Source organism: Pinus tabuliformis, chromosome 6 (genome assembly GCF_031772625.1).
Source record: "Pinus tabuliformis cultivar Carrire ecotype Pingquan chromosome 6, CPIR1, whole genome shotgun sequence".
NCBI lineage: Eukaryota > Viridiplantae > Streptophyta > Pinopsida > Pinales > Pinaceae > Pinus > Pinus tabuliformis.
In genome coordinates this window covers 796,788,694-796,810,699 of record NC_142292.1, presented here as the reverse complement: position 1 = coordinate 796,810,699, position 22,006 = coordinate 796,788,694, and positions in this window count along the sequence as shown.

Sequence of the window (22,006 nt, the reverse complement as noted above, 5' to 3'; positions counted from 1 at the left end):
CTTAACGAAAGTAGCGTATATGTTTCTGAGCATTGAAAAAGTTTTATAGTTCTGATAATACTGATTCACCCCCCCTCTCAGTATTATTTCCAACAATTTAGCACTTGGTATTGGCATTATCCTAGTATTTTCCCTTGTTATTGATTCAAGGTTGATTGTTATTTTTGTATGTGTGGAGTAGGGTGGCACTTGATATTAGTATTACCATGGTATAAGTGTTCTGGGTATTTACATAACCATGGTATTTTCCCATGGTATTTGTTTCGAGATTACCATGGTGCAGGTGTCCTAGGTGTTGGAATAACCATGGTATTTTCATGTGGTATTGGTTTGGATATTACCATGGTACGGGTGTCCTGGAGATCGACATAACCATGGTATTTTCCTATGTATTGGTTTGGATATTACCATGGTACGGGTGTCTTAGGTATTTGCATAACCTTGGTATTTTCCTGTGGTATTGGTTTAGAGAATTGTTGAGGATATTTTGTCTTATACTTGTGTGACAAAATAGATTTTTTGTTGATTGTTGATGTGAGTGTGAGAGTGTGCTACAGTGTTCTCCATAGCTTATTTTACACCTATAGTTGTGTTGGGTGGTGTAATTATCATATTTATTTTCATATTAGATCAGAGATGGGTTGTTGGGTTGATCGTGTTGAGAAATTTTGTAAGCCCAATATGAAACATTTTGAAATGTGGTTCGCATGGAGGAGTTGGAGGTGTATAGACTTCATGCTTGCGAAGACTAGCAGACAAAGATTAGAGGAGGAGAATCTAAATCTAATGGTAGTTGAATAGACTAATGGATGTTGGGTGAGGCTCGTTGGTTGTGGAGGCTTCTAGTAAATGTTTATCTGCATAGTAGTGTGAGTAGGTACTTCTTAGTTTATGGATGTCAGCACATTGTTGTAGGAGTTGAGTCTTCCAGCTAGTGGGTGCTATCTACTCCATGTACAAATTTGTTTATCTATTAGCAGAGGATTTGATTAGTAGTAGAAATGGGTGGTTTTTTTGCACTGGAGAGGGTTTTCCATTGAAAAATATATGTCCATTTATGTGCATGTTTCATATATTTCTCATGGTGTTTTTACATGTTGATTTTCTATCTATTCATATGTTAGCTAATGGGTTACTAATTTTTAGTTGTTTTGTAAAAAGTTTTAAAAAGGTAATAAACCATTTACACTACTAGTTCACCCACCCCCCAAGTAGCAAGCTTATTTCAGATAATTGGTATTAGAATCAGTTCTCTCGGTGGAGCATTATCACTCAAGGGTAGATCGTGGGATTATAGAAAAGAACAAGAGGAAACAATATCAAAAGAAGTGTTGCAAATAAGTCAAGAATGTTCCAAAATCTCTTCTGCTGGTAAAATGTATGGAAAATAATATTTTCATCCATGGACATTTTCCTTTCCATTCTAGTGATGATGATTTTGGGGTCATTGAAGAAGATGATAATTGGATTTTTGAATTTGATTCCTCAAGAGGTAAGGAAAGTGTATTTCTAGTGCAGGAATATGAAGATGAAGAGATCAGAAGATTAATGACTCTTGAGGTTGAAAACAAAGCTCAAGCAAGGCTAATTGAGAATCTCACTTTAGAGAATAGAGATTTGAATAAATTGTTGCAGATTCTTGAGGAGAAAGATATGTTTCCAAGAAGGGAATTGCTGATTTGAAAAGTCAGTTAGAGAAGATGAGGAAGACAGAAGATGAGACAAAAAATCTATTTAAGGAGCATATCAGCCAATGTAAAAAGATAGAAGCAGAATTAGAAGAAAGTAGATCCTACTTAAAAGGAGATAATGATGCAATAAAAAAAAAATCCAAGGTATAAATTTGCAACAGCAGTGAAGGAAGACAACATCAAGAACAAAAGCCAAAGAATGTGACAAAAAAGGTACGAGAGATATTAAATGTTTTAGCTGTGAAAAGTTTCGTCACATTTCAACTAATTGTAGAAGCAAAGTGACAATATTTTCTCAGCAAAAGAAGCAGTCAAATGAGAAGAATTCTCAAGAAGTCAGTCAAGGAATAGTGATCACATCAATTTCTAGGTACAAAAACTCATTTTATGGGTATTGTTACTAATATAATGACTTCAGGCATAGATTTGTTGATTGTAGGGTTTATGGCACAAAGAGTAAAACATAGATTAGTAATTTTTTTGAGCCATTTCCACTATTTCTTGGTCATATAAAATGTTATTTTTGTGATAATTTTGGCCAAAATTCCAAATATTGTAAGTTTCCTATTTCTATAATGGAGTCTAGACAAAATAATAAGAATTTTGAAAGAATCTCGAAAAGGAAAGAGTTGCCAGAAGAAAGAGATCAAACTGCTAAATTCTAGAAATGAAAGGGGAAAGAGGATAATTGAGGCCAACTTAGCCTTAGAGGGAGCATCATGTAGATGTCCATAACTTTAGGATTATCTCCTCCAAGAACAAAAATTTCATCAACTTTTGTTTTGAGTTTTGTCCCTCTATGTTCTTCAATGGTAGCTCTGAGTTTTTCTTGCAAATAAATACCTCCCATTAAAATGGGAAAGGTAGGGTCAGACAAAAACAAAGCAAATAAATGGAGACAATGCATTTTTATTTAAAAATAAATAAAATAAAAATATGAAAAGGAAATGTGCATTGAAGAAAATCAAGTCATATCATGACCATTTATCAATGGACTCATAAAATGGCATAGTGAATTGAAGCGAATATGAATTTATCAACCATAAAGGCATGGATTCGGTCTAAGCAACATGATTTCTTTATTATCTAGTCAAGTTTGTTAGTTTAACTGTGTGAAACTTTTGTTAAATGGTGGAGCATATATATGAAGAAGCCTTTGCTATAATAGCCTAGGTTCACATGGAGGAGCTGAAGGTGTAGAGTTGTCATTCTTGTGAAGACTAGAAGACAATGATTAGAGGAAGAGAATCTCAGTCCAATTGTAGTTGGATATTCTAATGGATTTTTGGCAAGGCTTGTTGGTTGTCAAGGCTTCTAGTAAATGTTTATTTGCAGAGTCGTCTAAGTAGGTACTTCTCAGTTGATGGATGTCAAAACATTGTTGTAGGAGTCGAGTCTTCCAGCTTGTGGGTGCTAGCTACTCCATGTACAATTTTTTTCAGCTATTAATAGAATATTTGAGCAGCAAAAACACGGGGTGGTTTTTTCCCTGGAAAGGGTTTTCTACCAGAAAATTTGTGTCTATTTATGTGCATGTTTTTTATACTTTTCATGGTGTTTTTACATGTTGATTTTCTATTTGTCCATATGTTACTTGATGGGTTACTAATTTTTGGTTGTTTTGATAATAAAAAAATCTAGAAAGCAATAAAAGATTGCACTCCTGATTCACCACCCCCCCTCCCCCCAATTAGTGAGCTCATTTCCAACAATAAAGTACTTAAAAAAATTAGTTGAAATAAGGATGACAAGAATTAATATCAATAATCTCAATGGAACACATAAAGAACAAATATATTTTCAAAACTGATCTTCAATTCATTCATATGGTAAGCTACAAATTATTGTTACTATTCTTTGGCTACAACCAGCAGGAAGCTACAAATCCTTGATTTTTCAAGCTACAACTTGATTGGCATTCACTGGTTCATCCATTTTCATACTAGAAACAATGAATTTCAATCCTTCCTTAAACAATTTCTTCAATCACCAACACCTTCAAAAATCTTTGATTACTGAGAACATCATTATCTTCTCCACAACTCACTCACAGAACTGATATAACTTCTTTATTGCCAAATAGTTTGCTTAAGTCCACTTATAAATAAATTTAGATTAATGTTTTTGGCTTCTTTTATGTTCTTGTATTGTTGCATGCATTCTTATTTTTGCCTTTTTCCTGTTTATTTCAGTCCTCTAACTACGTTCACCATGTTCTCTGATCTTGGTCATCCTTTTATACCAATTAAACTAAGTTATTTCATTGATTTTAGCTAATTTGGCCTTTTACAAGTTTTAACAGAAGTTTTTCTATTTTTATTTGTAGTTAACTTTGGCTTTTACTACTAAATCCATTGTCAAACTAGTAGTTCCACCAAATTTCTACTTAACGCTGTTTTTCTCAACCCTTTACATTTTTTTCTATGATAGGACCAAGTCTCTGCGGCTATTAGCTAGGCCATTAGGCACTAAGTCATTTTTTAAGTCCTTCGTGGGCCAAATTTCTTTGTTAATGTATTTTCACCATTATAATTGTTTCTACAGAAACACCTAAAAGAATCATGTCCTAGCGCTAAGCCCGAGGCTCCCAAGCCTACCACTTTTCTCCTACAAATTCCCTTTATGCTTCCTTATTAAACTTCTGATATTTTCTTTGGCAGAATTAACTGTAAACAGGGTCCTCCTTGCTTGCATTTCATTGGTTTCCATTAGCAACCTATCTGTCCTCTATGTCCTGACTATTTTCCTCCCGGAACCTACCTTAGTTGCACCCTTTATAAATCATCTCGTTGGGCCATGTGGAATCAAATGTCCTACAGGGTCCTCCCGCTGTTACCAGGAGACAATAAAAACATGGTTGGGTTGAGTTAGCTGCCACATTTTCCTCACACATCTTGCTTGAAACTTCCTCTCTACACCATCTTAACACACCATTGAGCTCCATCCAACGAGATGATGTCACTCTAATGTCACCTATACCACGTGTTAACCAATGATTAGTGACGCGTGTCACCCAAAAATAGGCCTTTTGGGTGTCTGAAAATGCCAAATATGACTGCCACGTGTCCACCGTTGATTTCCCTATGCTGACATCATCACTTACATCATTTGGGCCAATTGTATGCTGCCAGTACCTATCCTGTCGGAGGAGAGAGAAAGGGTCCCTCGATCCTTGGTTTTGTGAGTGATTTTATTTGTAAATTTTTTGTTAAAAACTATAGGGTTCAAGCCATTTCCTTTGTTTTTCATAGGGGTCAACGCTTCATTACACTACCTCTACGTTTTGTCTCCAGGCTTTCTTCTATGAGCTCACCCTTAGAAGACTTAGCTATCATTGTGGGAGCTATACTCATTTTTCATTAGATGACTCTTTATTGCTATCTCCCGATACTTGACCTTTTATGCGCCAAAAGGTTTAGTCAGGGTTATACCATCAGGCTTGCCTCCACAGGGATGGTTTCGTCCAGTTCCATACATCCTAACACTTAAACTTGTGTGTTTGTTAGAAACCACTAGGGTATTTTCTGTTAGGTGGTCTCTAGCGGGTGGGCTCCACTTGAGCCAATGAAAACGTTTCCTGTTGCTTTTTGGTCTACCCATATCAACCTGAAACACTTTTTGACCACTCTGCCACCATTTCTGCTAGGTTTGGCTACTTTTCCAAACTTGGTTATGCGCCAAAGGGTTCCCAAACTCCTTTTAACTTTGCTAACTTTGACTTGGGTAAATGCAACTTTGACTTTCTCTATTTAATGATCCAAGAGGCCATTTTCGAGCTTCTACATATCACTGGAAAGCTCTTTCTAATTTATTTCCATATGAGTGGGTTTTACCTATACCTAAGATGATCTTCTACTCCAACACAAGCTCCAACGTCTCTACTCCACCTTCATCCATGTTTCTCCTTAAGTATGCTTCTTGTGCTTGGAACTATATCCCCTAAGACCTTATTTGACACTTGTGCCATCTGATGACATCAATTAACACCCTCTTTCCATCAATAAAAACATATTTCCAACATTCTCCCCCTTTGGAATTGATTGTAACATCGAGATCAAACTAACATCTTCATCAAAATATAACTAGATCTTTTAAGTACTACTCCCCCTGAGATGTACTTCTCTTATGATTTGTTTCTATTGTTGTTGTGATCTTTTTTGTTCTTATTTCATGTTGTTTCTCTTGTTTGGCATGATCATTAACACCTCTCCTTTTACTCTTTGTTTGATCACCATGCATCTCTTATCTATTTTATTTGTTTTGTTTGAGTACTATTACCTTTCTCTCTCTTTGACATCAATGGAAAAGACACCAACATCCTCCCCATGTCATCACACTCCTCCCATCAACAATCATTTTGGTCGTGTTGATCCTATGGACCTGACAACTTAAATCTTGATATGTTGAAAATATAACATATTCCTTTCTTCCTCTTGAAGGAAGAGCTAGTGTAGGGAGGCAAGAGGAACAACTCCCAATATTTGCCTCAAATACTCAATTTTTTCTCTAGGAAGTGGCTTGGTGAAAATATCAGCAATTTTCTCTTTGGTAGGAACATACTCCAGCTTCACAATTTGATTTGCAACCTGCTGCCTTAAGAGATTATACTTGAGTGGAATATGTTTTGTCTTGGAGTGAAAGTTGGATTCTTGGACATGCCTATTGCACTTGTGTTATCAAAAATAATGGGAATAGGCTAATCATAGAACACTTGTGCATCCTGTAAGGTTTGTTTCCTGCACAAAAGTTGAGTGCAACAATAATTTGTTGCAATTTACTCTACTTCAACTAGAGATAAGGAAATAGATGCTTGCTTCTTTCTCAACCATGAGACTAGACATTCTCCAAGAAAGAAAGCACAACCACTTGTGTTCTTTGATCATCTACATCACCCTCCCAATCAACATCAGTATAAACAGCGAATGAATTTTTTTACCTTTGGGCTACCACAATCCACAGTCCATTGTTTCTTTGAGATATCTAAAAATCCTCTCGGCTGCTAGTAGATGGAGTTTTTCGGAGTTGCTTGAAATATTCCAACTATAACAACGTCTTTCATGATGTTTATTCTTGAAGATGTTAAATATAAGAGGTTGCCAATGATAAATTTATATAAATTCTAGTCCATTGTTGGAGATTCCTCCATCTTGCTAAGTTTGCAACCTATCACCATTTTAGTGTTCATTAAAGAGCATTTTTCCATGCCAAATTTCCTCAACATTTCTGTTGAAAGTGATGGACCTTCCAACATTCAAGTGGGTCTCCCAAATATGTGGTCCCAATTACACCTCACATCATTTAGCAAAGGAGCCCCATCTAGAATACGGCTCGGTTATCGTTTTCTTAAAGGTTTTCCTTGTCTCTAAATGTCAGCAAGAGAGAGAAATGCATATGTTCCTTCGAAAAGTAAGTGAATGTGCCTCTTGAGTGTTCAGTTGTAGGTGTGTTGGAGGTTCTTCTACTGCATAGGGGAAAAGAAAGTGAGCCTCTAAGAAAGAGGTAGTAGTACCACCCTAATACAGACACATACCAATAGGAGAGATTCATCTAACATCTAGCGAAATAGTCTAGAAATATGTGACGGTCATTGAAACCATTACAGTACATTCTCAATATGATAGAAACTAAAATAATTGGAATAGTCCAACTACCTTAGTACAGGTTAAAACATACATGAATCATAAACGTTCACAGAACAATCTTACAAATATTCATAATCCATGCTTGAAGAACATGTTGGCCATAAAGCTTCATATATTAAGTAAAATTCCCATGACACATGTATACAAGAAACACCACTAGCTCCATTAGTGGAGCATTAGAGCCACTACTTGCTCCCTAAAAGAACTAGCTTGTCTCTTTGATGTCTTGTGGGAGGAGCCAAGGTGAAAAATCCTTTGCTTGTATAATGAGGGTGTATATTTAACCAATGGGGTGATCCTTCACCTTCATTCTAACTCTTTCACTACCCTCATGATTGTTAGAATTTTGCATGACTCTTCATATTTTGTACATGTCCTCTGGACTTCCACTTTACAATAAATTTTCAAATAACAATTTACATAATCCACGAAATGATGTGGCATATGATGACTCATGACATGACATGACATGATGCTGATGACATGGCAATGTCAATACATTCTTGCTGCTTATTATTGTATGTCTTCTTGAGAATGATCTCTTTTCCACCTCCATATGTCTTAGAGATTAGGATTATTCATTGTTATCAGGTCTTGAGCTACGACTTCAAATTGATGTCCCTTTTATTTTCCCTGATCAATCAACTTGCATCTTCAGCTACAAAGGTGTCTTCTAGCATGTTCTCCTTCTCCATATCCTTCTTCACCATCCTATCATAGTATGATAGAGAACATGCATCTACAATTCACTCATGACAAGATGACATCAGTCTGATATATCCCTAGTATAAGATGTTTCATGATGATCTACTAAGTAAGTTGGAATGAGGTGGTAGGTTGTCGAAGAGGCTCAGTGACTGCAATTACACAACTCAGGAAATCAAGGGTCATGTATGGGCCTTAAGAATTCACAATTCGTAGTTCAGGCTAGATTGCACTTCAAAATTACACAGTTGGGGAGCTCAAGGAGCTAGGTTGAGGGCTTGATGACAGAAGTTTCCCACAACACAGTGTTGGAAGGAGAGGGACGTCGGGTGATTGTGCAAGTATGCAGTTCAAGAGCTCAATAGATGGGCTTGAGTAATGATACTACATAGTGCATAGTTCTAGGAGGCAGGAACTGTGCACTGTGTAGTTCCAAGAGGCAGGGTTGTTGCTTAAGGGCTGAGACCATGCAATGCGTAGTCCAAAAAGAGTAAGTGAGGCTAGGTTGCCCGACTGGAAGCTTTCCAGATTTGAATAAGTGTGGGAACCATGAAGTTGATGTGAACAGTAACAAGATTTTATTGTGATCACACACTTTGAACACTTGATGACACAAGATAGATCACCTAGGACGCATGAGCAACATACTTCCCTCGGTGTGACAACTTTGCGATGAATTATGCCAAGTGCGAGACCAAAAATACACTTTGTGATGATCGTGACAACACTTGTGTGACAATGCTTGAAACTTTAGAAATGAGTGTGACACATGTTTACATTGTAAGGCCAACTCATTTACATAAATATTACCCCTCAAAACTATCAAAACTAGCTTTTGTACAACATGCGACACTTGACATATGAAAAAATGACACTTTTATTTTCTTGCAAACAGGACCAAAACAATTAGGGAAAACACATGCAATAAGTCTTAATTCTTGCAACGATAGTATGCAAGATCATAGTAGGCTCTGAAATTTGGGTGTAGGCCAAAATTTTGGATGGTGTTGTAGCAGCGACAACACTTGGAAACACACTGGTATAATTGCAGTTTCTCTATCTAGGCTGATTCTTTTATGAAGGGTCTAGTTCTTGGGGGAGTATTGATTCATCATGAAGATCACTTTGGTTTCCCCACTTACCCCATGAATAAACATAGTCCCCTATGTCCCTTCTCGATTGAACACAAACGTAAGACCATCAATATCGCAATGTTTCAAATTAGGAAAGGGTAATATGGTTTGCGAGCTTTAGATTTTCAGTGTATAGCTTTTCATATCTGGCATTGCACCACTGCCAGTAGGCCTGGACAATACCCTGTGGAGTCATTAAAGGAACAAAAATATTTCTCTGCTTCTAGTGATCCTGTACAATACCCTGGCGGAGTTTCTTTCTTCACCTCTTTGCATAGGAAGCCTTTCTCTTATTTCATCTTTATTTATATATTTATATAGGACTTTGCATAGGCACTTACTAATTTAGTGGGTAGAAGAGGGATCCTGACTTATTGAGAGAAGGAGAGGTTGTTCCTTTAGAGAATCATATAAAGAACTATGGTTTAAGTTTGCTCATTTAGATTTTTCCCTTTTTCCTCTTCTACTTGATTGTATAAGCGTGAAAACATTAAAACTTAAAGAACCGAGTATGGGTATAAGGCTTCTAGGATAAACACAGGTATCATGGTTCAACACAAAAATCTCCTTACAGAAGGATTGTATTTTTCGTCAGAACATCATTGACCAAAATACATAACCAAAAAAATTAAGAAGGAATGAAGGTTAGCCAAATGTTGTAGTGTCACAAGATTCTTTTCAACTCATCCATGCACAAAGAAGCCATACAACATGTTCATACATGACATTTATTTACGTGAACCAAAAAAAAAATGCAAGACCAAACAAATAAACAAACAAACAAGAAAACAAGCTATGTACATAGGGTATGGCACATCCCTAGACCATCATTGAAAATATTTATTTAAATCTTATCCATTAATAGGAAGAGAGTCAATCTTCCTATCTAAATATTGAAGACAATATGTGTGTTGGCCAAGATTCTCATGCAAAGTGAATGGTCTAATCCACAAGAATTGGAACTTAGTATGTTTTCCTTTGTCTTCGTGGGATTTGTCCCACTTCAAGGCTAGGTACCCCACACTAAATTCATTTTTCCCTACAGAATTCTTGCCAAACCACCTCTTTATATGATTTTGATGAAGAGAAAAGAATCTCTTTGGCTTTCTGTCTTTTTTCCTACATCTTGTGGAGGGTGTTTATCCCACTTTGAACCAATAAGCATGGCTTGCCCTACTTTCTTGTGAAAGTTGAAGATAAGGAAAATATATGTTCGGGGGTAGGATGGCTTCTTTTCCATACACCAAGAAGTAAGAAGACGTATTTAGAGAAGGTTTTGGCATGACTCGTTCAGCCCATAGGGAATTCACCAAAGTGGAGTTCCAGTTCCTTTGTTCAGAGAAAATGGTATTTTTAATGATGCGAATAAGGTTCTTATTGGTGGAATCGGAAGGACCATTTCCCTATGGATAGTAATTAGCATAATGTTTCAATAAAATACCGTTTTCCAATTTAAAATCATATAATCTTAACGATGAAAAGTACATTCCATTATCAATAACAATTGAATTCAGAATTTTAAACCTCGAAATGATGTTTTGTTTGAGGAAGTTTATGACTTCCTAATCATTCACTTGCTTGAATGAAACTTCTTATGTCCACCATGTGAAGTAATCTATGGCAGTGAGAATATAGCAATGCTTCTTCAATGAGTGTGGAAAAATACCACCAATGACATCTAGACTCTATTGTTGAAATGGTTCTTCTGCGATGATAGGCTGCAATAGAGAAGCTGACTTCTTTCCTCGGCCAGCATACTTCTAACAGAATGGGAACTTGTGGGCATATGCGTGAGAATCTATGAATAATGTGGGACAATAAAAACTAGCCTGCATGAGTTTGTGCATTGTAGTACTGCCTACAAAGTTTCCTTCGGTTGGACCATCATGGAGATCACGCATCACTTTCTTTGAATCATGTGCTTCCAAGAATCTGAACAATACTCTATTATGGTGCCTTCTTAAAAGAACCCCATGCACCAATTGGTAAGATAGTGATTTCAATATGAATTCCCTCTTATGTTCTGCGGATAAATGAGAGGTAAAAGTGTCATGCTCGAGATACTAGTGCATTGCATGCCAAGAGTTTGATATAATAGTGGGGGTAACTCTCTCAACATTGTACATCTCGATTTCCTGCACCCACTTGGATGGATCATCTTTTGTTTTGTTCACTGCTTCTACTTCTAACCGAGATAGAACATGTCCCTTAATAATTTTCAACTAGTTTTAATTCTAGATCATACTCTTGGAAACCGGTCATCTAGTTCACCATCTCTCACCCAGCTCTTGTTGGATAAACAATTATCTGACTGTTGGGTGCGGAATAAAGATAATACAATGATTTTTCAAAAGATAGGGTTAGAAGTACTTCACCACCTTATAGAATACATACTTCTATTTGTCAATGGTGGGATAGTTAAGTTTAGGTCCTTGTAGTCTAGCCCTCATAAAATATATGGGGTGATCATTGTTCTGATCATCCTTTTGTGTAAGCACGATGGCAAGAGATGTATAAGAAGAAAAGGTGTAAAGCAGAAAATCCTTGTTGAAAGTTGGGCTATACAAGGCTGGTGCTTGCATGACAACCTGCTTAATACGAGAAAATGCATCCTTTTCCCTGTTGTCCCACATGTAAATTACATCCTTCCTCATCGTCTCCTACACAGGTTTCACAATTTGAGCGTAATCAGAGATGAATTTGCAGAGAAATTTTATCTTACACAGGAAGTACTGCATGTATTTCTTCTTCACTGGGAAGGGAATTTGTATAATATATCTTAACCTTTCAGGGTCTACTTTAATCCTACATTTTACTATGATATAGCCCAAGAGGTTTCCCTCAGACATTGCAAAAATGTTCTTCTTGGAATTAAGAGATATCATGTATTTTTGACATCGCTCAAAGATTTTATTTAAGTGACATATGTGGTCAGATCTCTTATTTAAAAAAATCATGACATCATCAAGATACACCACCATGCTCTAAACGATCAGCCCACAAAATGTGATGTCCATTGCACGTTGAAAGTTTTGAACAACATTAACTAGCCCAAAGGGAATTCTTCTAAATGCAAACGTTCCCCACTTCGTTCGAAAACTAGTTTTGTGTATGCTAGGCTCTGTGACCATAACCTGGTTGTAGCCAGAGTATCCATCAAGTAAAGAAAATATTTCTGACCCTAATAGTATCTGTAATATTTGCTCCATTGGTAGCAAATGATAATTTTCTTTGTTTGAGGCGTAGTTGATATTTCAAAAATCCATGCACAAGCGTATTTCCCCAGACTATTTTCTTACTGGGACCAGATTAGATACCCATGTCGAATATCGTACTTTGTAAATGATGTAGAAATTCCCACTGTAGATCACCTGATAATGCAATATAATAAAGCAAAATACTAGATATACTTCTACAATCAAACTTTGCGGAAGCTTAATCAATTTGGGCTAGATCAATCAGAACACATATAATAGAGAAGAAGAAATCATACACATGAAACACAGAAGAATACTCTGGGGAAAGCCTCAGCTAAAAGCCTCAATCTCTTTATTATCATACAAGTGGAAATATGTTCAGATTACAAAAAGAATCAGCTCAAGCTATCATTCTCTTAGTACGAACGAACTGCTGCTCATAGATAGTCAAAGGCTTCTCACAAGCCTTCTCCTTTGCCCTCCAAGCCTCCTATTTCCTTGCGTAGTTTCTCCTGGGTTCCAATGCTGCCACCTATGTGAATTCACCTCTCACACTACTCACTAAAATCAGAAGTAATTGTGCAATCCTGAAGGAGATAATTCCTTCTGCATGGATGAGTTTCCTATATAGGAAAAATCATCCAACTTATCGTACATTGTCTCATCCTTTGATCTCAACTGGGTCTCTGACTGAACTGACATGCATGAGTTATTTATGAGAGAATATTCAGTTATCTGAAGTGCAGTAGTTACATGCATGCATTAACTAAATGAACTCATAATTAGTTCAACAAACTATTTGAACTAATCTAATTGGACTTAACTCAGATAACTGAGCTAACTAATTACAACTCAAAGTACAACTCATCCTAACCTCCTTTAATCAAGGGATAACTTCCTCAATCAATGGAGAAACTATTGCATGTCTTCACATAGACTTCATGTTTGATTTCCTATAGCTAATTAACTCAAGATGAATTAATTAATTATTTTACAAACAACTGCTAAGATCAAATTTGAATTTTACTTGATTTTAGTTCAAGGACTAACTAAAATTGGAATCTATCCCGAAATACTATTTATATCAATGCTATTTTTAGCATTTCCATTTTTCATTTCTTGTTGCTATATCCAACACTAGTACCTGAAATGCTATTTATATCAATGCTATTTTTAGCATTTATTGTTGCCATTTTCAACACTCCCTTCAACAAGAAAGGCATTCAACTAGAACCCAATCTTGAACCTTTGGAATGTTCTGCATGCAACACTTCTCCCAAGTGTTATTGCTCTAGCAACTCTAGAAACAAAAAAATATCCAACCTGAATTAGAATGATGCCTCTGTCATCAAAGTCTCTGACTGTTATTGCCTCTGTCGACTGAAAACTCTGCATCTCTATGCTCTTTAGTATCTGACTGCTCTAGCATCTGTCACTTTGATCTCTGACTGCATCAATCACACTGATTCCTACTGCTGCATCCGTGCTACTGCTGGTCCTATCTCCTAGCACTGCACCTCCTCTCATCATGTTGCATCGTGCTTCCCACAAATGCACTTCAACTTAGTTACTGAGAAGTAAGTGACTAATCTCCCAACTGACCTCCCTGTTGGGCTAGAAACATCCTCTGATCTTGAAGCTTCCTCTGTCACTCCATCTGCATCTGTCTCTACCCAGTCAGCTAGTCTTGCTACTCCTCATCAGGGCTCTCGTAGCAATGTATAATCAAAGAGGTTGGGTACCTCAATGATCTTGCCCCTATTCCAGCCTTCTTGGGACTGTCACTCCACATCGCCCCACCTCCTACCTGGAGGTATGGATGCACGTGATCCCTCTTCCCACTTGGCTCGAAATTTCCCCCTACTGGAGGTCTCTTCATGAGTGGATGATTCCACTCGATCTCCTCTCAGCTTCTCTAGTTGTGGCTGCTCCACAACCTCCTGAAGCTGCTTCACCAATTGTGGCTCCTCCACAATTGTCTAAGACTTCTTCTAGCATTGCATGTTGATAGGTAATTTACTCTCCCTCTCAACCACCAAGTCTCCATTAGTTGCCTTGCTCCTCAAGGCTTTGCATGCATCTTGAACCTTAAGAGCATACAGGTTCTTGACTCGTGAACCGATCTGCTTCACCTGTCTCGTGTTGATGTGTCTAAGGAAAACCTTTCCCTTACTGAAGACTACATCATAGCCTTTGTCTTCCAGCATTGCAATCGATACCAAGTTTTTCCTTAGTCCTGACACATACTTCACATCTGTCAAGGTAATGCGAGCTCCATGCTCCCTTTGAAAAACAACTGTGCCTACTCCTGAGACACTATACTCTTCATCATTACCCATCTCTATGAGTATCTAAAGATCTTTCTCCTCCAAGGTACTAAAAAAACTCTTATCGCCAGTCATGTGGAATGAAGCTCCACTGTCAAGAAACCAACCACATCCCACCATGGATGAAACCATGCATGCGATGAGGGTGAAATCCAACTCGAACTGTGAGGCCAGTGCCTCACCTTCTGATCCTTCTTTGGATCCCTTCTTGGATTTCTTCAATGGACAATTTGTAGCAAAATGGCCCACCTCATGACAATGAAAGCATCGCACTTTCGATTTGTCAAACTTCTTCCCACCATAGGAAGAACTCGATTTGCGATGAGAATTCTTCTCCTTCCCTTTCTTTTCCTTACTCGCTAAGGCACAATTTTCTTCATCCTCCTTGGATGAAAAACCATCTCTAGTGCTTCTCCTTATCTCCTGCTGCATCAATTCCAACCAAAGTCATTCCCAATCTGGCAGTTTCTCTCTTTCATTTACCCAGTCTTGGTAGCTATGCCAGCTCTTAGGAAGACTGAGGAGAGCAAGACTCACCATGTCATCATCGGTTGTCGTGATCCCTACACTTCCAAGCTCATCCCTGCAGATGGTGAGCTTGTTTAGATATGTAGAGATTGTGTCACCCTTTTAAGACTTGATTTTCTGAAGCTTGTCTTTCAGTGCCAGCTTCCTCTGATTGCTGTTATTTTGATACAAATATTTCAATGTTTTCCACATTGAAAATGGTGTCTCCTTCCCATGGAGGCTCGAGACAATGTGGTCTCGAACTCCCTCCAGGAGGATTCTCCTCGCTCTAGTCACACATTTCTTCGATTTCGCCAATTCTGTAGCATTAGCTGCTACTAACTTAGGGACTTCTTGATCAATGAAGTCCTTTAGACTGTTGTTTTCTAATACTGATTCCATGCGATCTTTCTAGGTTATATAATTCGAGTTTCCATTAAGGGCATACTCGAGTCTTAAACCATTGAACGCCATTGGGGAAATTTGAGATGTGATAAGAATTCAAATTCTATAATCAAGAACTTGAAACTTCGAACTTCTCCCTTCTTTTTATATTTTTCTTCGCTCTGATCACCTTTGCTATGATACCATGTAGAAATTCCCACTGTAGATCACTTGATAATGCAATATACTAAAGCAAAATACTAGATCTACTTCTATAATCAAACTTTGTGGAAGCTTAATCAACTTGAGCTAGATCAATCAGAACATATATAACATAGAAGAAGAAATCATACACATGAAACACAAAAGAATACTCTGTGGAAAGCCTTAGCTAAAAACCCCGATCTCTGTATTATCATACAAGTGGAAATATGTTCAGATTACACAAAGAATCAGCTCACAAGCTATTCTGCTCTCAGTACAATTGAACTGCTACTCATTGACAGTCAAAGGCTTCTCACAAACCTTCTTCTCTGCCTTCCAAGCCTCCTATTTTCTTGTGTAGTTTCTCCTGGGGTCCAACGTTTCCACCTGTGTGAATTCACCTCTCACACTACTCACTAAACTCAGAAGTAACAACGCAATCCTGAAGGAGATAATTCCTTCTACATGGATGAGTTTCCTATATAGGAAAAATCCTCCAACTGATAGTACACTGTCCCATCCTTTGATCTCAACTGGGTCTCTGACTGAACTAACATGCATGAGTTATTTATGAGAGAATATTTAGTTATCTGAAGTGCAGCAGTTACATGCATGCATGCATTAACTAATTGAACTCGCAATTAGTTCAACAAACTATTTGAACTAATCTAGCTAGACTTAACTCAGATAACTGAGCTAACTAATTACAACTCAAAGTGCAATTCATCCTGATCTCCTTTAATCAAGGGATAACTTCCTCAATCAATGGAGAAACTATTGCATGCCTTCACATAGACTTCATGTTTTATTTCCTACAACTAATTAACTCAAGATGAATTAATTAATTATTTTACAAATAGGTGCTATGATCATATTCGAATTTTACTTCTCAATTTTAGTTCAGGGACTAACTAAAATTGGAATCTATCCTAAAATACTATTTATAGCAATGCTATTTTTAGCATTTCTATTTTTCATTCCTTGTTGCTATGTCCAACACTGGTACCTGAAATGCTATTTATAGCAATGTTATTTTTAGCATTTCTTGTTGCCATTTTCAACAAATGATCTGAGCATTCAACAACTTCCTCAAATCCTTCTAAATCATGGGCTCAAGCATCAAATGCACCTTCCACAAATTCTGCTGAAAAGGCTTGAATCCTTCCCTAATTGGGATAACATGTTGTATTATTAGCATGTCGTAAGTTTTGAGCTCATTCTATGTCCATGTGATAACATCTGAGTACTCCTTGAATAGGTGGATAAAGGCTTCCCACTCTTGAGGTGTGCAGCAAGTACCGAGATTAACAAACTTTAGATCTTTCTTTGTTCCAAGATTAATCTTCTCATGCAAAAGTGTTGAGCTGTGGGTTTTGGCATTGATTGGCCCTCTAAAGTGATTTTGCAAGTCATATAGTTTTTATAATGATACCACGCCTTTCAACATGGGTTTCTCCTTGCTTTCCTAAGCTACATCTTGCAACGCTCTATCGTGCTCATCTTCATCAATAACTGCATCTTTGAATACATCAATACTTTCCATTAGATGTAGTACCTGTTGTTCATCATTAGAAATGTGCAAATTAGTGATATTATCATGGAAGGATTGCTTATAAAGAAATTTAATTGCAAACATATCCATAAGCGGTGACAACCTAGCAGCAACATTTGCTAATGCATCTACAGTTGTGTTTCACATTCTAGAAACAGATATAATATCAAAATTTTGGAATTGAGAAATTAAATGCCATACCTGTTTTTGATAACTTTTCAAATTATGTGACACAAAGTGTATAGTATTTCGTACCTATCATATGCCAATCTCAGAATCACCTGCTTTATTAAGAACTCCAACTTTGAGGTCAATGGCCTTCTATAAGCCCAGGATGAGTACCTCATATTTTGCAGTTTTTTTAGTGCACTCGAATCCCAAGTGGCTAGAGATTAGGTGTTTTCACTGTCACTTGTCTATTAAAACAAAACCAACTCCAGAGCCCTCTGGTGTCTTAGAATCATAAAAAAAACAAAGTACAAACATCATATGTACAAGAACTGTGCCCTACACTAGTACTACTACTATCTAATGTACAAAGGTCACTTCTACCAGTTGGACTAGGAAGGAGTTCCAATTGTGTGTCTAATGGGACTAGGGAAGGTTGAGCAAGGTAGCACCCTAGGTCAATATCCAAGAAGAAATTTCCAAAGATTAGATCTGTGACATAAACTAGTTCATTTCCCCCCTAGAAGGGCGTGACAGTGTGCTTCATGTAAAATTTTGTACCCAGATTTGGTTATTCCTTCTCTTATATCGAAGCCATAAATGTGACCAATCAGTAGCAAAATACCCCTATAATTTGTTGGACCAATCCCTACTCAGTAATACGTCGTAGGCTTCTAGTATGTCCACATTTACTATGTTTACGCACTAGGGAACTCGTTGATCAGATGATATGCGAATAAGCACATTTCTGAGTTCACCAATAGATAGGACAAGTGTCTTGTCTAGCTGAATAATCTGTGCATTTGTCTTATCCCATGTAGCATTGATTTTCTTAGCCATGGGAAATGGAATTACGTTTATAGATGCACTGGAATCAACTAAGAAATTGTGTACATTGTAATTAAAATTTTCAAATGTCAATAAAAATGGAGGGCAAAGTGTATTTTCTTCTAATATTAATGCATTCAGAACAAATTCCAAGGGACCAGAAGACATTACCTGATCCATTTTGTGAAGAAGCATTATCACCTGAGGAAGACTCATCAAGAGCTTGGATAATTAGTTCCTGTTGGCTTGTGATCCTTGTAAGCTCAAAGATTGAAATATTAGCATGAGATTTATTCATGCCTTCAGCTATATTATAATCAAGCACTGCAGTAATTGCTAAAGTGTCTGTAGAAGTGAATTTATCTGATAATTTTGGAATGGTGGGCTTGATTTTACTATTGGAGGAATTATTTTTCACTGTAGTAGTATTTCCATACTTATTATGAGTTATCTAACCTAAGTTGACAGGCGGTGTGATTTTCCTTAACAAGTGTTCTTTCAATTTCTGCCTCATCAACTCTTGTTCGGAAATTGGCCCTTGAATTCTCAACTTATTTCAACTATTATGCTTTTGAGTCAGGTCCTCACTCAGTGGAGTTTCTTCAACAGTTTTCTTTTCAGCTACAAATACACAACTGAAAGCATTCACTGGGTTCCCAACACCAGCAGTTTCTCCAATCATAGCAGTTTCCTCCTTTTCTTCCACTGACTCAGTATGCTCATTTGATAGTACAATGTCAATGATATGCACAGTCAAAGCGTTCATGTTGTGATTCCACTATAGGCATGTCTTTTCTGAATGATGATAACGCAGAAGTGTAATAGTCAATGGTGATGGAGTCATGAGGTTTCGTATCCATAGGAATTTTTTTCAATATGTGATTGAACCTCTAATTAAAATATTTAATTTTTTATTTCTTCTTCATCTTCAGATTGCCCAAATCTTCTAATAACATGGCTGGGGTTTTGTCAACAACAAACTTTTCAATGAAAATTTGAAATTACTTCCAATTCTAGATTGAGTTTGGAGGAAGATTGTGGTACCATACAACTACTCTACCATCTAAGGTACAAGGAAAAGTCTACATGCAACATTATGGTAACTTACCTCAAGCATATGCAGGTGTAGGTAGAAGTTGTCCAAATGGTATTCCACTTTAATTTCTTTGTCAACATCATACTTTGTAACAGCTTTTTGGGTGCCTCAACATCTTATGTAAAACACCCAGTAGAGCAAGTGTGCCTTGAGACATCCAATTTAGATCTTGGCCCACCATGTCTTCATCTTTGTGCTCCCCCTCTTCTTCAGAATCTCAGGAATATTCATCCTCCTCTTTGTAACCACCTAACTCATGGAAATTTTCATCTGATAGTACAATGTCGTCTTTGTCACCTCTGTTAAATGAAGGAGCATGTTCTATCTTCTCTGTGTTTTCTACAGTCTCTGCTAACTCTTCAAGGGTGGAAAAAACACAATCTTCAACTGTAGAGACCACTATCCTAGTAGGAGTGGTTTCGTTTTTCTTTGGAAAATAAGAAATATTATGTACTCTAGGGACCAATGAAAAAGTCTTTGTGAACTTATAAGTTATAGGTCAGATGGCCCAAATATGCTCATGGGAGATTTCACAAGTTTGTTCAAGACCATGCTGAGAAGATCTAAAAACTTTAGGAATATGAATAGGGGAGGTGTTTGGAATATTGTTTCCTTGACAATAATAAATATGATGAGGGTGGGTGGAGTTATTAGCCATAAAAATATGGTTTCCCTCCTTTTAACGCCAAAAATGTTGACATTGTTGGATCTGCCAACATTCAAAGGGGTCTCCCCTATATGTGTTCCCAATTGGGCCTCATACCGTTTGGGATAGGAGCCCCATATGTAATATGAACTAGTTACCATTTTCTTAAAGGTTTTCCTTGGCTCTAACTATCAACAAGAGAGAGGAATGCATATGTGCCTTTCAAAAGAAAGTGAGTGTGCCTGGTGAGTGTTCGGTTGTGGGTGTGTTGGAGGTTCTTCTACTGTGGAGGGGAAAAGAAAGTGATCCTCTAAGAGAGAGGTAGTAGTGCCACCCTAGTAGAGACACACACCAATAGAAGAGATATTTCTGACATCCAATGGAATATTCCACAAATATGCGAAGGTCATTGCAACCATTACAACACATTCTCAATATGAAAAGCACTAAAATAACCAAAATAGTTCAACTAGCTTAGTAGAGGTGAAAACAAACATGAATCATAAACATTCATAGAACAATATTACAAATATTCATAATCCATGCATGGAGAATGTACTGGCCATAAGGCTTCATATATTAAGTAAAAGTATGAAGACACATGTATACAATGAACACCACTAGCTCCAACACTTTCTCCCCAAAATAACTAGCTTGTCTCCTTGATGCCTTGTTGGAGGAGCTAAGGTGAAAATTACTTTGCTTGTATAATGAGGGTGTATTCATAACCAATGGGGTGATCCTTCACCTCCCTTGTGACTCTTTGACAACCCTCATGATTGTTTGACTTTTGCATGACACTAAATATTCTATACATGTCCTTTATACTTCCACTTTTCAATACATTTTTGAATAATAATTTACATAATCCACAAAATGATGTGGCATATGACAACTCATGACATTTAATGACATGATACTGATGACATGGACTTCATGATGACATGGCAATGTCAAGCCATTCTTGTTGCTTCTTGTTGTATGTCTTCTTGAGAATGATCTATTTTCCACCTCTATATGGCTTAGAGATGAGGAATCTTTAGTGTTATCAAGTCCTGAGCTATGACCACACACTAATGTCCCTTTTCTTTCTCTTGATCAAACAATTTTCATATTTATCTACAAAGGAGTCTTATAACATTTTCTCCTTCTCTGTCTCCTTCTTCATCATCCTGTCATAGTATGATAGAGAACCTACATCAACAATTAACTCATGACATGACAACATCAGTCCAATAAACCCCTAGCCTAAGATGTTGCATGATGATCCATTGGCTAAGACAGAATCGGGTGGCAGGCTAAGGGAGAGGCTCAGTAATTGCTCAATTGAAAAGCTTAGGAAATCAAGGTTCAAGTCTAAGCCTTGAGACTATTGAATGCACATTTCACATTGGACTCAGTTTGACTATTGCGTAGTTGGGGAGCTCAAGGAGCTAAGCTTAAGGATTGATGACAAAAGTTTCCCACTGTCCAGTGTTGGAAGGAGAGGGAGGCCAAGTGATTGTGAAATTTAGGAGCTCAAAGATTGGGCTTGAGCACTGAGACTGCATAGTGCACAGTTCAAGGAGGTAGAAACTACACATTGTGTAGTGCCAAGAGGTCGGGTTACTGCTTGAGTGTTGATATTGTGCAATGATTAGTCCAGGAAGGCTTCGTGAGGCTGGGTTTCCTAATCACGAAGTTTTATAGATTTGACTAAGTGTGGGGTCCATGAAGATGATGTGAACAATAACAATACTTGATTGTGATCACACACTTAGAATTCTTGATGACACAACATAGATCACCCAGGACACATGAACAACATACTTCCCTCAGTGCGACAACTTACATCAAGTGTGACACCAAAAATACACTTTGTGACGACCATGACAACACTTGTGCGATAGTGCTTAAAACTTTGGAAATGAGTGTGATACATGTTTA